The following is a 13,876-nucleotide window of genomic DNA, read 5'->3' on the forward strand; positions in this document are numbered from 1 at the left end:
TTCAGTACCATCTGCCTGGTCATATAAAACATTGAAAACTGTTAAAACCAACATATAATAAACAATTAACAATTAAACAATTGAAGTGCTCGCAGCTATGATAGTTCAATAAGTTCAACAAGTTAAAGGTGGCGTGCTATAAAATGCAGGGCTCTTTTTGTAGAAAAAGCCCAGCAGGAACTCATTAGCATAATAAGCCACACCCAACAGCAAAACGCATTAGCATATTAGGCCACACCCTGACAGCACAGCTCATTAGCACATTAGGCCACACCCCCATGTTACCAGAAGTGTGGTCATCCAGCCACACCCACCTTTCCCTTCTTATTCTATTTACCTTGTTTGTTGTCCAAACCCAGGGCTTTTTTTGGTAGCAGGAACTGCTTTGCATGTTAGGCCACACACCCCTAATGTAGCCAATCTTAATCAGTTTCTGCTATTGGGTGTGGCCTATTATGCTAATGAGTTCCTGCTGGGCATGGCCAACTCAGGAGCCAGCCGGAACTCCGTTCCTGTGCGTTCCTGCCCCAAAATAGCCCTGATAAAATGTAATGCTGAAGTCCCAAATCAGCAGTGTTCTGGCCTCCCACGAAGCTGTAGCTCGATCTTCATGCAGGGCTGGCCTACTACCATAGATGTTAATAGTAATAATAGTTGGTGGTAGTGGTGGGCGGCTCCTAGTTGAAAGCCTGGTGGAAGAGCTTCATCTTGCAGGCCCTGCAGAACTGTACAAGGTCCCGCAGGGCCCTGATCTCCTCCGGGAGCTCGTTCCACCGGAAAGGAGCCACCACTGAGAAGGCCCTGGCCCTAGTAACAGCGAGCCTGGCAACCTTAGGGCCTGGAGTAGTTAAACAATGTTGTGACCCCAACCATAGTGCTCTCTGGGGTATATATGGGGAAAGGCGGTCCCTCAGGTATGTTGGACCCTGGCCATATAGGGCTTTAAAGGTAAGTACCAGCACCTTGAAGCGAATTCAGTATGCTATCGGCAGCCAGTGCAGTGCCTTCAGCACCGGCCCAATGTGCTCCCATCTAGGGAGGCCCATCAAGAGCCTAGCCGCGGCATTCTGCACTAGCTGCAGCTTCTGGATTTGCGACAAGGGCAGCCCCATGTAGAGAGCATTACAGTAGTCTAATCTCGAGGTGACAGTCGCATGAATCACTGTAGCCAGGTCATTGCGGTCGAGGAAGGGAGCCAACTGCCAAATCAGCCGAAGATGGTAGAAGGTCGACTTAGCAGAAGGCTGCCACCTGGGGATGAGAGGATACCATGGAGATACCCTCTCCCCAAGGGCCACCCTCTGTCCCCGACCATGAAGAAAAGAGGACAGCTACTGTAGAGCAGTCCCCCATATCCCCGCGTTGGTGAGGTGGTGGGTCAGAAGATCATAGTCGACCGTGCTGAACGTGGCTGTAAGATCAAGTAGCAGCAACAGCACCAACCCACCTCAGTGCCTCTGGAGGTCGTCCTTCAGGGTGACCAGTGCCGTCTCCATTCTATGGCCTGTGTGGAAGCTGGACTGGAATGAATCCAGAATGGAGGAGTCACATGACCCAGCCATTATAAAACATTCCGTCCCGATTGAAAACAGTTCTTAGTAAAAATCTTGACTAGCCTGATCATTTTTTTCTGCCCAGTCTGATGGTAGGAAATCTCTGCCCTGGGTAGAGTCCAAAATGGAACCAATAAATTGGACTCTCTGGGATGGTATCAATTTGAGTTTTTCCCCAGTTGATGAGTAAACCCAACTTCTGGCAAGTGGACAGCTCTAAGCATCACTGAGTCTCTAATTCCTTGGAAGTGTCCACCATGACCAATCAGTCATCTAGAGAGGGAAAAACATTGTGTCTCTGCAATTGTAAATACACCACTACTGGTGCCATACATTTTGAAAATACCCTCAGGGTGGTGGCTAGTCCAAAGGGCAAGACCATATATTGGAAAATATGTCTTCCACAACAAAAAAGGAGAAAATTGCAATAATTCCAGTGGATAGAAATGTGAAAATATGCATCCTTGAGATGTATAACTACAAACCAAGAACTGACTTTTAATAACTGCAACACAGAAAAAATCATACAAAATGTAGAAACTTTCAGAAACACAGAGGTCATTTCAGGGGGATCGCGGGGGATCGCAGTTCCCCCGGGTGAGGTATGGGGGGCAGGGCACATGACGAAGCCCCGCCCCTGCTTCCGGCCACCCCGCTTCCGGCCCTCATTCAGCCAGCAGGAGGCAGGAGAAGAGGGAGGGTAAGTTGCTTCCTCCCTGCCTCTCCCCACCCCTGCCTGCCTGGGGCCAAGGAGGGCCTTGGCGGGGCTTCCTCGCACTCCCGCCGGCCTTGCAGGTCCACTGCTGGGCCCCTCATGGGGCTCAGCAGTGGAGCTGCAAGACCGCCGGTGGCGGCTGGGACCGTTGGGGGCGGGGTGTGTGGCCTTATGACACACGTCCGGTGAGGTCAGGGGGTGTGGCCTTATGACACACTTCCGGTGATGTCAGGGGGTGTGGCATATGCTAATGAGTTATGCTAATGAGTTCCCCTAGCTCTTTTTCTATGAAACGACCCCTGCAGAAACATGTTTATCTGTCTGAGATCTAGGATGGGCCACCTCCATCTTTTTTATCAACTACAAACATCCTGGAAAATAAGCCCTCCCCAAGGAGTTCAGTGGGAACTAACTCAATGGCACCCTTGTCCAAGAGTGTCCCCAAGGCCTGGGCTAGCTCAGGAACATTTGTGTAGATACATCCCTTCAGAGAGAACATAGTGATAACTCCAAAAACTCTAAATGATATCCCAACTTAACTATCTCCAAAACCCAAGTGATGCCAGACCGTATCTTGGAATTTGGCTAGTCTATCCCCAAACTTGTCTGATTCTAGTCAAAGGGTCTTATGTAGGGTGCACCGGATCTCTAGATGAGCTCAACTGACAAGAGGCACGGGGCCTACCTTTCATCTCTGGAACCCCTGTTGGGCTGAGATCTGTTTACTGAGATCCTACAGAGGACACATGTCTGCAATTCCTTTGGTAGGGGTGCCAAGATTGTCAGGCATAAGGCCACTTCTTGTAACTTGGTTGAGGACCTCCTAGTGATTTCGCTGTTTGTTTTGTTTAACTAATTTCCAAGTCTCATCTGTCTTGGAGGAGAAGAGTGTTGAGCCGTCAAAAGGTAGGTCCACCACCTTCAGTTTGGCTTCATTGGGGAGTGTAGAGCATAACCAGGTGTGTCTCCGGAGTGCAACTGCTGTTTCCATTGCACAAGCTGTCGCATCCATTGAATGCCTCCCAGCATTTATTTGTTGCTTAGATAAGTTGACGGCTTCCATCTGAAGCACTTTAGCAAAGGGTAGAAGCTCCAGGAATGGTGTTCCCACAAAAATAATTGGTACCCAGCCATAATAACCTCATAGTTCATGACCTTAAAGCTTAAGGAGGATAAAGCATAGAATTTATGGTTGACCCCGTCCAACTTACATCTTTTCTTGTCGGTGGGAGCTGTCGTGGTATGTCTGTCAGCCCTTTGGCTGCATCTTATTTACTACCAGTGATAATGGTGGAGGATGGATAGTAGAATAATTGAATAGCTCCTTCTTCACCCTGTATAGGTGATCTACCCCTTTGGAGCTGCGTTGGGTAGAGGATGGTCTCTGCCAAACCTGCTGAGTAATGTCCTCCAGCCTGGAGAGTCCAAGTATAGTCTGCTAAGGATTTTATTCTTAGGCTTTTGCTCTGAAGTGGAGATTTCAATTTCTAACAATTGCACAATTTGAGTCACCTGTTCCCTGTACAACTTGAAGTCCTCAGTTGGGGACACCAATGATGAGTCACCCATATGCTCATCGGGGCTCAGATCCAATGCCAACCCATTGGATTTAATCACTGGATCCATTCTGCCCTTCTTGGGAGCAGGTAAGAGGGGTCGAACTGAAACTGTAGCAGATGGTGTATACAGGTAAGGGCAATCTGCATAAAAAGGCTCACTTGGATCCAGGAAACCATAGATGCTGCCTTCCCAGACCTCTAAGAAATGTGGGGACCCTATCACCATTGTGTTGGAAGGGGTGTAACCAAACAGGAAGTTATGCGCATTGTTGGTGGCAGTGTGATAAAATTAAGAAATTCTGGCAAGAAATACTAAACGTGATACAAGACATCACCTCAGTCCAAATTCCACTAAAACCGGAAATTTTGTTTTTGAATATCTGGCCTGAAAATTTGAATTCAAGGGTACATAGACGCACAATAGAAGTCCTTCTAGATGCAGCCAAAACAGCAATAGCATTGTACTGGAAGGAGAAAGAGGCACCCTCAGTAGAAATATGGTATAAGAAACTTTGGACTCATTACTTAATGGATGCAGTCTCCAACAAACTAAATTGCATGTCACAAAACCCAATAAAGTCTAATTTCATAGAGAAATGGTACCCAGTGCTAGATTATCTGTCACAAAAACAATTTATCTCATCTGATTGGTCTCAATATCACAAATGGATATAAGATTAATGCAATGTCCAGTTCCGCAAATTCTCATACTTACTTACTTATATCATCTCCACTAGCTCTAATATTTCCTTTTCTTTCTTCTCTTTCTTACCGCTCCAATAGTTCGGGATGCTTCCTAATGTTCCTATCAAGTTTACGCTAAGTCTGTTATCTTTCTACTGAAATCATATTCGGAAGTGTGATGAGTAATGTATTGTAATTCTTTGAACATGTTATAACGTTGTACATACGCAGGAACTATTTACAGGATGTGAATGTAATTGGAAAATTAATTGTGCACTGTTTGAAGTGTTAGAATTGTTAAAAATTGAAAAAATAAATTATAAAAAAATTAAAAAAAAGAAATGTGGGGACATGGACTAAGGGTTTGAAGGCCATCTAGACTGATGATGGTGAGGCCCTGGAACCAACTGTTCGGTTCTAGCCTCATCCTAGAATTGTCCCATGGGGATCTCTAAATCAATTTCCCCTTTGGACACCGACCTGGCTGGAAAAGTTGGTCTAGTGGGTGTCTTGGGCCTTTGTGGTGGGTCTAGTTTTGGTTCCGGAGTTGGAATGGAAGATGGTTGACGCGGAGCATCTTTATGCTTGTCCTTCCTCTTTTTGGCCTTCTTGGCAGGGGGTTCAGAGGAAGCACATTGCCTAGAAGGTGAATCTGAGCCAGGTAAAACTCTCTGTGACCTGGAACCAAGTGGTGGAGCTGATTTTGTGGATCCAGTTGAAGTGGTCAGAATTGTGACCTCTTTCATCTCCGAAGTGGAGGGTTTGAAGGCTTTTTAATGCCTTATCCGAAAGAGCAGCCTTGCATTTCATGGCCCTCTCTCCCCAAGCCTTGTGGGTAAACCTTTGACAGGTTTTACATGAAGGCACATTATGCCCTTCCCCGAGACAAAAAAGATAGACTTCATCAGGGCTATTTTTGGGCAGGAATGCACAGGAACGGAGTTCCAGGTGGCTCCCGAGTTGGCCACGCCCAGCAGGAACTCATTAGCATAATAGGCCACACCCAACAGCAGGAACTCATTAGGATTGGCTACATTAGGGGTGTGTGGCCTAACATGCAAAGGAGTTCCTGCTACAAAAAAAGCCCTGGGTTTTGACAACAAAGTAAACAGAATAAGAAGCAAAAGGTGGGTGTGGTTGGATGACCACACTTCTGGTAACATGTGGGGTGTGGCCTAATATGCTAATGAGCTGTGCTGTCAGAGTTGTGGCCTAATATGCTAATAGGTTTCTGCTGTTGGGTGTGGCCTATTATGCTAATGAGTTTCTGCTGGGCTTTTTCTACAAAAAAAGCCCTGGACTTCATGCTTGTCTGTCTGTGTCATCTTGGCAGTGCAACGCAAATCTTTTTTGAATAATGCCTTCTGCATCATAGCCATGACAGAAAGCAGTGTAGAACTTCCTTGTTGATGGAAAGGCAGGAGACTCAGAAAGCACAACTTAGCCCTTTGGTGGCAAAACAGGAATTGAGGGTACGGGGCACTGAGGCGTGGGAGTATGCCTTTGGGGTGGAGTCAAAGATTTAGCTCCAGTGCACATTGCCCTCTGGAGGCTCTTAACTGTAAAAGACCTACTGATCGGCAGGCCTGCGCATGTGCAGTCCCCGTGTGGGATCGTGCAGAAGACTGACGATGAATATTCTGTGGCTCAGCACTAGAGCAGATTGCTCTCACAGATTCTTCTTGCAGTTCTCCTTGTGGTGTTTTTATGTTAAATATTGACTCTGACTATTGAGATGTTCACAGACTATCTTAGCAGCATTTGACATCGAATTGTATTTTATCTCGATATTTGATTTTAGTATTTCATAGAAGTTGTTATGACGTAATATTACATAATTCAGGTGACAGCCGAAGAGACTTTATATTTGACAAAGTAATCAAGACATTATTGCAAGAGTAAAGTGCACAAATGTTTAGATAACATTTCACCCAAACACCACGAGTTAAATTTGAAGGATAAAACTGGAATATAAGGACAGTCAATTCAAAGCTCCAGAGTAAACAAAGGAATCATTTATTCTACACTTTATGTGCATAGTCACTATGCTTAAGAATACCAGAGGGAGTTTTAATCTACAAAAAAACATATTCCAAAAATGCATATATTACACAAGCATTTGCGTATCTTTATAGTCCTAAGAATATACAAGCCATTCTCTGCCTTTAAGAAAACAGCACTGTGAAGAAAGGGGGTGGGGGGGAGGGAGTATTGCCACTCTATGTAGTTGTGGTGACTCTTTTGACTTTAAACCTGGATAGCATATTTACAGTTACCTCTATGCATATTTCTAGTAGTATTTATAAACAATTATTTAACTATAAGCCTTCATGGAAGGTGAAATTGTCAGCCTAAATCCATGATTCTCAAAGTGGGGAGGGGGACTCTTCGAGGAGGTGTGAATAGTTGCTCAGTGAGTTGCTATCAGGCCTGTCCTAGCAAAAACACACACGAACACACACTTCGAGACCCTCTGGTCTAAATGTCCCTACTATGAATTCATGCAGTATTAAGCGTCACTTAAACTAGACATCGTTTCAACTATATTTCATTTGCTGATGAAAAGGAATCGTGACTGTACAGCAGCCTTCCTTTCTGAGGACAAGTACTTGTGAAAAGCATTTGCATCACTGTTAGGAGCTTATCACCACGGGGGTGGTTTCTAGCTTTTAACAGAAAAATGTACAGGTGTACGTATAATATACTGAAATGATTGGGGCCAGAAGCATATAAACATCTTGATCGTTATTGCTATCGAACAATTGCTATTAATTGACCAGTGACACATTACCCCCCCAACCTACGCTATTGGCAGTAGTACCTATTTAGCTGACCAGTCTTTTATTTTGTGATACAGAATTGATCAGGAACAGAGGAGAAAGGGGATTCAAAATGCAATGTGTAATTTCCACTGCTTTTGCAAAAAACATATGTTCCGATGAAATGTATTTTACATCAGTCAAATTAAATATCAAGCAGTACGTTCCTAAGGAGCTGTGGTGGCTCAAGTGGTTAAGACGCTGAACTGAAGGCTGTGGAAGGTCAGTAGTTCAGCAGTTCGAGACCTGAGTTGCCGCATGATGGAGTGAGCTCCCATCTCTAGTTCCAGCTCCTGCCAACCTAGCAGTTCGAAAGCAAGACATTGCAAGTAGATAAATAGGTACCACTTCGGTGGGAAGGTAACAGTGTTCCGTGCGCCTTGGGGTTTAGTCATGCCGGCCACATGACCACGGAAACGTCTTCGGACAGCGCTGGCTCTTCGGCTTTGAAACGGAGATGAGCACCGCAACCCTAGAGTCGGACTCGACTGGCTTTCGAGCAAGGGAACCTTTACCTTTACCTTTAGTACGTTCCTAATAAGCAGATAAATCTATAGCAACCTGTGAGTACTCGTGAATTGCATCAGTTCTCATATAGCAAAGGCCATGTGATTCAGCACATCCAATACCCACAGGCCACACAACAGCTCTTGCCCCTTAAATTTTAATTCCTGGCAATCCACCAAACATGCGGGAGTAAACATGGACTTACTGTGTACAGTGTCTACAGAGAAAAGTTGTGCAGAATTTGGCACAATATGGCATGGGTCTTGCTTCCTACAATTTTGCGTAAAAACATGAAGTACACAGCACAAAGAGTTTCCTGTATGTGCTGAGCATTGCTTAGCCAGGAAGTGCTGGGGCTAATAAAATTAGAGGTGCTGGATCTCGCGCCTACCTGGAAATGGTACCTTTTGGCTTGGAAGCCCTTCCCTCTAATTCCAGCAGTGTGCAGAATGCTTGTGGTTAGGGGTGAGAAAAAGGCACTTTGCATGCATCTTTTAAATCGCTTCCAATTTCTGAAGTAGGAGCATTCACACAAAAAAACAGAGTCTGGCACTGAGCCTCAGGGAAGCTGTGCCTCAAAGGCAATATGTTTGGGCAAGCCATATCTAATGAAATTTACTCCACAGTCTCACTGAATCGCTGTAATGATACAGACAGAAGGGAACAGAACAGCAAAAGAAGCAGCAGGCGATTACGTAGTGATTAAAACACACGCTAATCATAGCCGTTTACAAGTTATGAAAATCTGAGACATTACGGATCAGATAATGTCTTCAGGATTAAGCCCTGCTGGATCCTAAATCTCGACACCTTTCCCTTTCATTGTATCGGCAAAAATTCTGTTCAGCGCAGTTCCCTAGTTACAAAAACAACAGCCACCATCACTTCAACCCATCTGTGAATATACAGTTGAGTGCAATCACCATTGCTTTTAAAATACCCATCACACCCAACCGCCTCTCTTTTGACTGTGGTAATTCAGTTTCCAAAGCCTCTCTCAGCAAAACACCATTAAAAAAATACAAGTAAGCAAAACCACTCAAAAACCTACACACTCACTCCGTCCCAAAAACACCATGTGATCAGTCTAGTATTAAATCAGGACACCTGCGTCTCAGATCCAAAGAACTGATTCTGTTAAAAAAATTACCCAGTGGCTATATCATTCATAAAAGTAAAAACACTTCAGCTAGAATCAAGAAGATGATATCAAGTTGCAATAAATTTTATAAAACTCTGCAAGCACTCTCAGGTGCTATTTAAATAATTCGTAGTGCTGATTATGGTTAGGAATGGTGAAATCTATAGAGCTGTGCTTCCTGTTGCATAATGCCAAAAGCAGCAATGGCCTGCTTTGAACAAAACCACACTGCTTACTGATCACACAGATCAAAACAGGATTTGACACATGAGGCACCTAATGTCCAACATACCTCTTCTGTGGCCCCGGTCACATGGGCCGGATTTCGCGTGGGGGAGGCGTGGCTAAATGCCCCGGAGGAAACTAACGTGCGGCTGCCCGAGCACACGTCCCGGTCGAGGTCCCGTGGTTCGGGGGAAACAGAAGCCGCATCGCGCAATCGCACTGGCAATCGCTCTTTGTGCGTATGCGCTGTTGGGCGCTGTTGCGCAACCTGTGGAGACGAATAGCGGCGGGCACCGGATGGCACTTAAGTCCACCGGGAATACGATCAGACGCCCGCCCTTGGCCCGTAGTTTCAGGAAACTAGTACCTTGTAGGTACTAGTTTTTTAACTCCGCACCTTCGGCGGGGAGCCACGGGTTCACCACGGGAGCACTGCGCTTCCCAGATGTTGGGGTGAGATCGCGCCCGGAAAATCCGTGGGACTCCTGTGCCTCTCCCGTGGCAACTTTGCCATGTGACCGGGGCCTGTATCACATAAAGGCAGCCATACTATCAGCCTGTTTGGTAGTGCAAGTCAGATGAGTACCACGAGCAACTAATAAATGGCAAACAATGGCAGTGTTCACACGCGCGAGATAATGTGGGGGGGGAAGCGGGGCTATTTGCTCCGCAGGAATCTGACCTGCATTTGTGCAATCACACAGTCCCTGGGAGCTGCGGGGGTGGCTCGCCACTGCATGATCACATGCAACCGTGGGTGTCAGGGGTTTTTTTTGGCCACGTATTTCTGGTACACTTCAACGAGGGACCGATGATTCGCATCTCTGCACCGAGTGCTCCCTATGCAGTGTGCGATGATGCGCATACCGAAACAGGGAAAAAACCAATGTCATGGAGTCAGGATGGCCCGATCAGACCATCCCGATGCCATGGAAGTGTGCTGGCGCGATCACACTGGGGAAAGTCTGTTTCTAGCCCATAGCAAATCCATTTGCTACTGGCTTTTCCCTGGTATCTTTTTACTCCGCTTCTGCAGCGGAGCAACACGGGTTGACGACGGGAGCTGGACGCCTGGCAGATTTTGGCGTCTGATCGCACCCTTAAAATCCACCTGGCATTTGCGCCTATGGCACGGCTAATTCTGCATGGGATCGTGCCCAATGTCGGGGCCACCTGGGATTCAAATGCTAGTCAGCCTGCCCAAAGGTGGGTATCTTCTTTATCCTGCCACCAAGGCAACATGAGCAAATGGTGGGCTTTGATTTCTTATCACCCATATCTATGCCGTCTCTGCCTTTCCCCTGATTGTCCAAGGATTCCTAGGAAAATAGATTCAGGTGGGTAGCCATGTTGGTCTGAAGCAATAGAACGAAGTTTGAGTCCAGTGTCACCTTCAAGACGAACACAGTTTGATTCTGGGTATTAGCTTTTGTACTCAGAATTAAATGTAGTTGGTCTTAGGGGTGCCACTAACAATAGCATAACACATCATTTCTAACTTTAGAGAGCCAGCAGAAATCACCAGACATAAGGCAAGGATGATTAAGAAGAGTTTTGTTGGCAATAATTTGCTTTTATCAACATATTCCCCCAAGGTCTCATTTCCAATGTCCATGGAACTGAGATTTGGAGATGCTGGATAGAAGGGAGAATGGGACTGATTTCGCACAAGGAGCTGCGCCGCCGTCGCGCCTGCCTTTGCCTTGTTTCCATTGGTCAATTTCCCACTCAAAGCCGCGCGGCCGCATTTTGACCTGCAGCTTCACCCGATTTTCCCCACAGTTTCGTGATCCTGTTTTTTTGAGGATCACAAAACTGCGGGGGAAATCGGGCGAAGCCGCGGGTCAAAATACGGCCGCGTGGCTTCAAGTGGGAAATTGACCAATGGAAATGGGGCAAAGGGAGGCATGACGGCGGCGCAGCTCCTTGTGCGAAATCAGTCTGTGTCTTAAGATTTAATGCTGGAAAACAAAGTTTTCTGCTTTCAAAACCTCTGTGGAGATTTCCTTGCATCTCATGGTAGTAATACATTGCTGCATGAATTGGGACCCTTAATAATCTAGCTAATTTAAATTCCCTTCTCTGGGCTTTCTGTAGTATTTGTTGAGATGGATGAGTTCTTCACAGCTGAACACTGTAGTGTGGATAAAATTGCATAACTATTCCACATTGCCACGTGAGGTGTGTTTCCCCTATGTAGAAATAGTAACTAGAATTTATGCAGAACTTTCTGGGTCTTCAAAGGACTTCACATATATTACTACAACTCTGTATGAAAGCCAGTGTTATCTCCACTTTGCAGATACTGAGGCTTGCTAGTGAGCCTATGAGTAAGAAGAAGAAGAGAAGAGATTGGATTTAAACCCTGCCCTTCACTACCCAAAGGAGTCTCAGAGTGACTTACAATCTCCTTTCCCTCCCTTTCCCCACAACAGACCCGGTGAGGTAGGTGGGGATGAGAGAGCTCTTTTGAGAACTGCTCGTGAGAGAACCTCTCTGAGAGAACTTGTGACTGACCCAAGATCACACCAGCAGCTGCACGTGGAGGCGTGGGGAATCAAACCTGGTTCTCCCTGATTACAGTCCATGCTCCTAACCACTAGACCAAACTGGCTCTCTGTGTGAGATCTGAACCAGGGACTATCCCCAGTTCACAGTTCAAACACTTATGCTGAATCTAGATGTCGCACTAACTATGGTTTGACTAAACTAAAGTAGTTAGTAGGAGATAAGGTGGTGGGGTTTTTTTGCCGATTTACAATAGGCGGACTTTTGTTAGTTGGGCCCTCCCTCTTGCCTTTGGTCCTCTGAGCAGTGGGAGAAAAGGCCTGGGTTGTAAATGATGTCTGGTGATGCTTGACTTCACATCAGCATGAAAGCGTGCTGCTCTGGCCAGATCATTGCCTAATGCACTTACATCACCTCCAGATGGAGATGATGGATGGATATGATTTCAGATGTCATCAGGGGTCATATCCAGCTTGGGCCCTGCAAAGACAACTCCGGGAGATGCTGGCCAGTGGCTTGGCATTCCTAAGGATTCTTCAACAAAACCACATTCTGACTTGGTTTGTAGTAACTCTCCTTGAGCCAAACTACAAGTGACGGTGGCCAGGGGTCCATCCCGTGGCCGCCAATGCCACCTTAGAAGCATTTTGCAGTTCTTTAAAAAGTGCTGTGAGACCGCAACCCAGATCAGGCAAATGGTGTGACACCCCCCAGGAGCTCTCGTTCCCCCCCCCGTGTCTCTTCAGGGGCAGAAACAGCCCCCCATGGCTGTTTTGACACTTGAAAATATGTGTGTGTGGGGGAAACTTTTGGGGCCACCGCACCACGTGCCCAATCTAGATTGGGGACTCATGGCAATTTTTAAAGAACTACAAATGCTTTTAAAATGGTGTTGGTGGTCACAGGATGGACCCGTGGCTTCCATCACTTGTAGTATGGCACTTAGTTGGTAAAGCCAAATACAGGAATCCTGACTTGTTTGGAAGCACTGTCCCCAAATATGCAGAGACGTCAAATAACCCTTGCTGCTCCTGTTGCAGTCACCTCCAACTGCCAGTCCACGAACTGGGACGTCCAAGCAGACGCCATTTAGTTTCGACTGTCTTCTGCACTAACTGTGGTTAATTCAATAAACTATGGTTTAAACAAACCCTGGTTAACCATGACACCTGAACGAAGCTAAGCTATGATACCGCTTCAGTTATCTAAAAATAAGGATTGTATTATAGCTCTTAAATTCTTAAACAGAACCAGTTCTTTTTCACTGTCTGCTACATTCTCTCTCAATCTAGCTATACAAACACACACACACACACACATATACTGGGATGCCTTAAATTAGACTTATATGTAAAGATTCAGGGGCACAAAGATAACAAAATGTGGGGGGGGGGGGGAATGCTTCCTTGCATTCAGAATCCTTCCTTGCAAATTGCTACTGGCCCAAGCTAACCAGCCAAACTAAAACAGTAAATGAATGTATTGTGTTAAATATGTTCAAAATGATATTTCGGGGTGCCCTAAAAGTCCTTTTCTGATTCATATTATATCCACACCATTTCCGATTGCATAAGAGGTCGGCTGAGCTTCAAATCGATCCTCACCCAATTCTTCAGTTTGCTACCAGCGTGTTCTTCAGAGCAGCCGTCTCCAAATCGAGTGCGGCCTCTGTTTGCTGAGCTTTAAGAGAGTTTGTCAACAGAAAGAAGTTGCACTGAATACGAGCAAAAATCAGAACCCCAGATCTACATAGCCTCCCAACAGCACCACCATCTTGGAAACTTCAGCAGCTGTTGGAAACAGAAAAGAAGAGTGGGGTAGGAAAGCAGCTTGATAACTGCCGGAACCGAGTCCTGCAGCCAAAGAGGTGGTTGGTCCATTAGGCAAAACCTTCAAGTCACCATGCAGGGGGCGGTCAAAGAACCAGAGCTGCTGATTTTGAATTTCTAAACACCATAGCAGCAGCCACCACACAGTGTCTTTTCTGCAAAAGAAACAAAACAAGAATCTGGTTAAATTGGCAGTATAATTTATAGGAAAGCAAATTGGTTGAGTGTCCTATGGAAGGCACAGTGACTTTAGTGGTTGGAATCCCGGGGACTGTACAACTCATTCAATGTGCCCAAGGAGGCTTTGGACAACATGGCATACAGCCTTAGAAAGTG

General features: G+C 45.9%; 1 protein-coding gene across 1 annotated transcript in view; it reads right to left on the minus strand.

The window, feature by feature from the left end:
• Positions 1–11,945: 11,945 nt before the first annotated feature.
• The window catches only part of LOC107106205 (myosin light chain kinase 3-like), a 53,044-nt gene continuing 51,113 nt past the window's right edge, over positions 11,946–13,876 (minus strand). Inside the window, exon 14 of the mRNA XM_015406314.1 lies at positions 11,946–13,695. The gene's annotated coding sequence lies outside the window, so the exon portion shown is untranslated. The remainder of the gene's footprint in view (positions 13,696–13,876) is intronic.

The sequence above is a fragment of the Gekko japonicus genome, unplaced genomic scaffold (genome assembly GCF_001447785.1).
Source record: "Gekko japonicus isolate JY-2015 unplaced genomic scaffold, Gekko_japonicus_V1.1 scaffold2002, whole genome shotgun sequence".
Lineage (NCBI taxonomy): Eukaryota > Metazoa > Chordata > Lepidosauria > Squamata > Gekkonidae > Gekko > Gekko japonicus.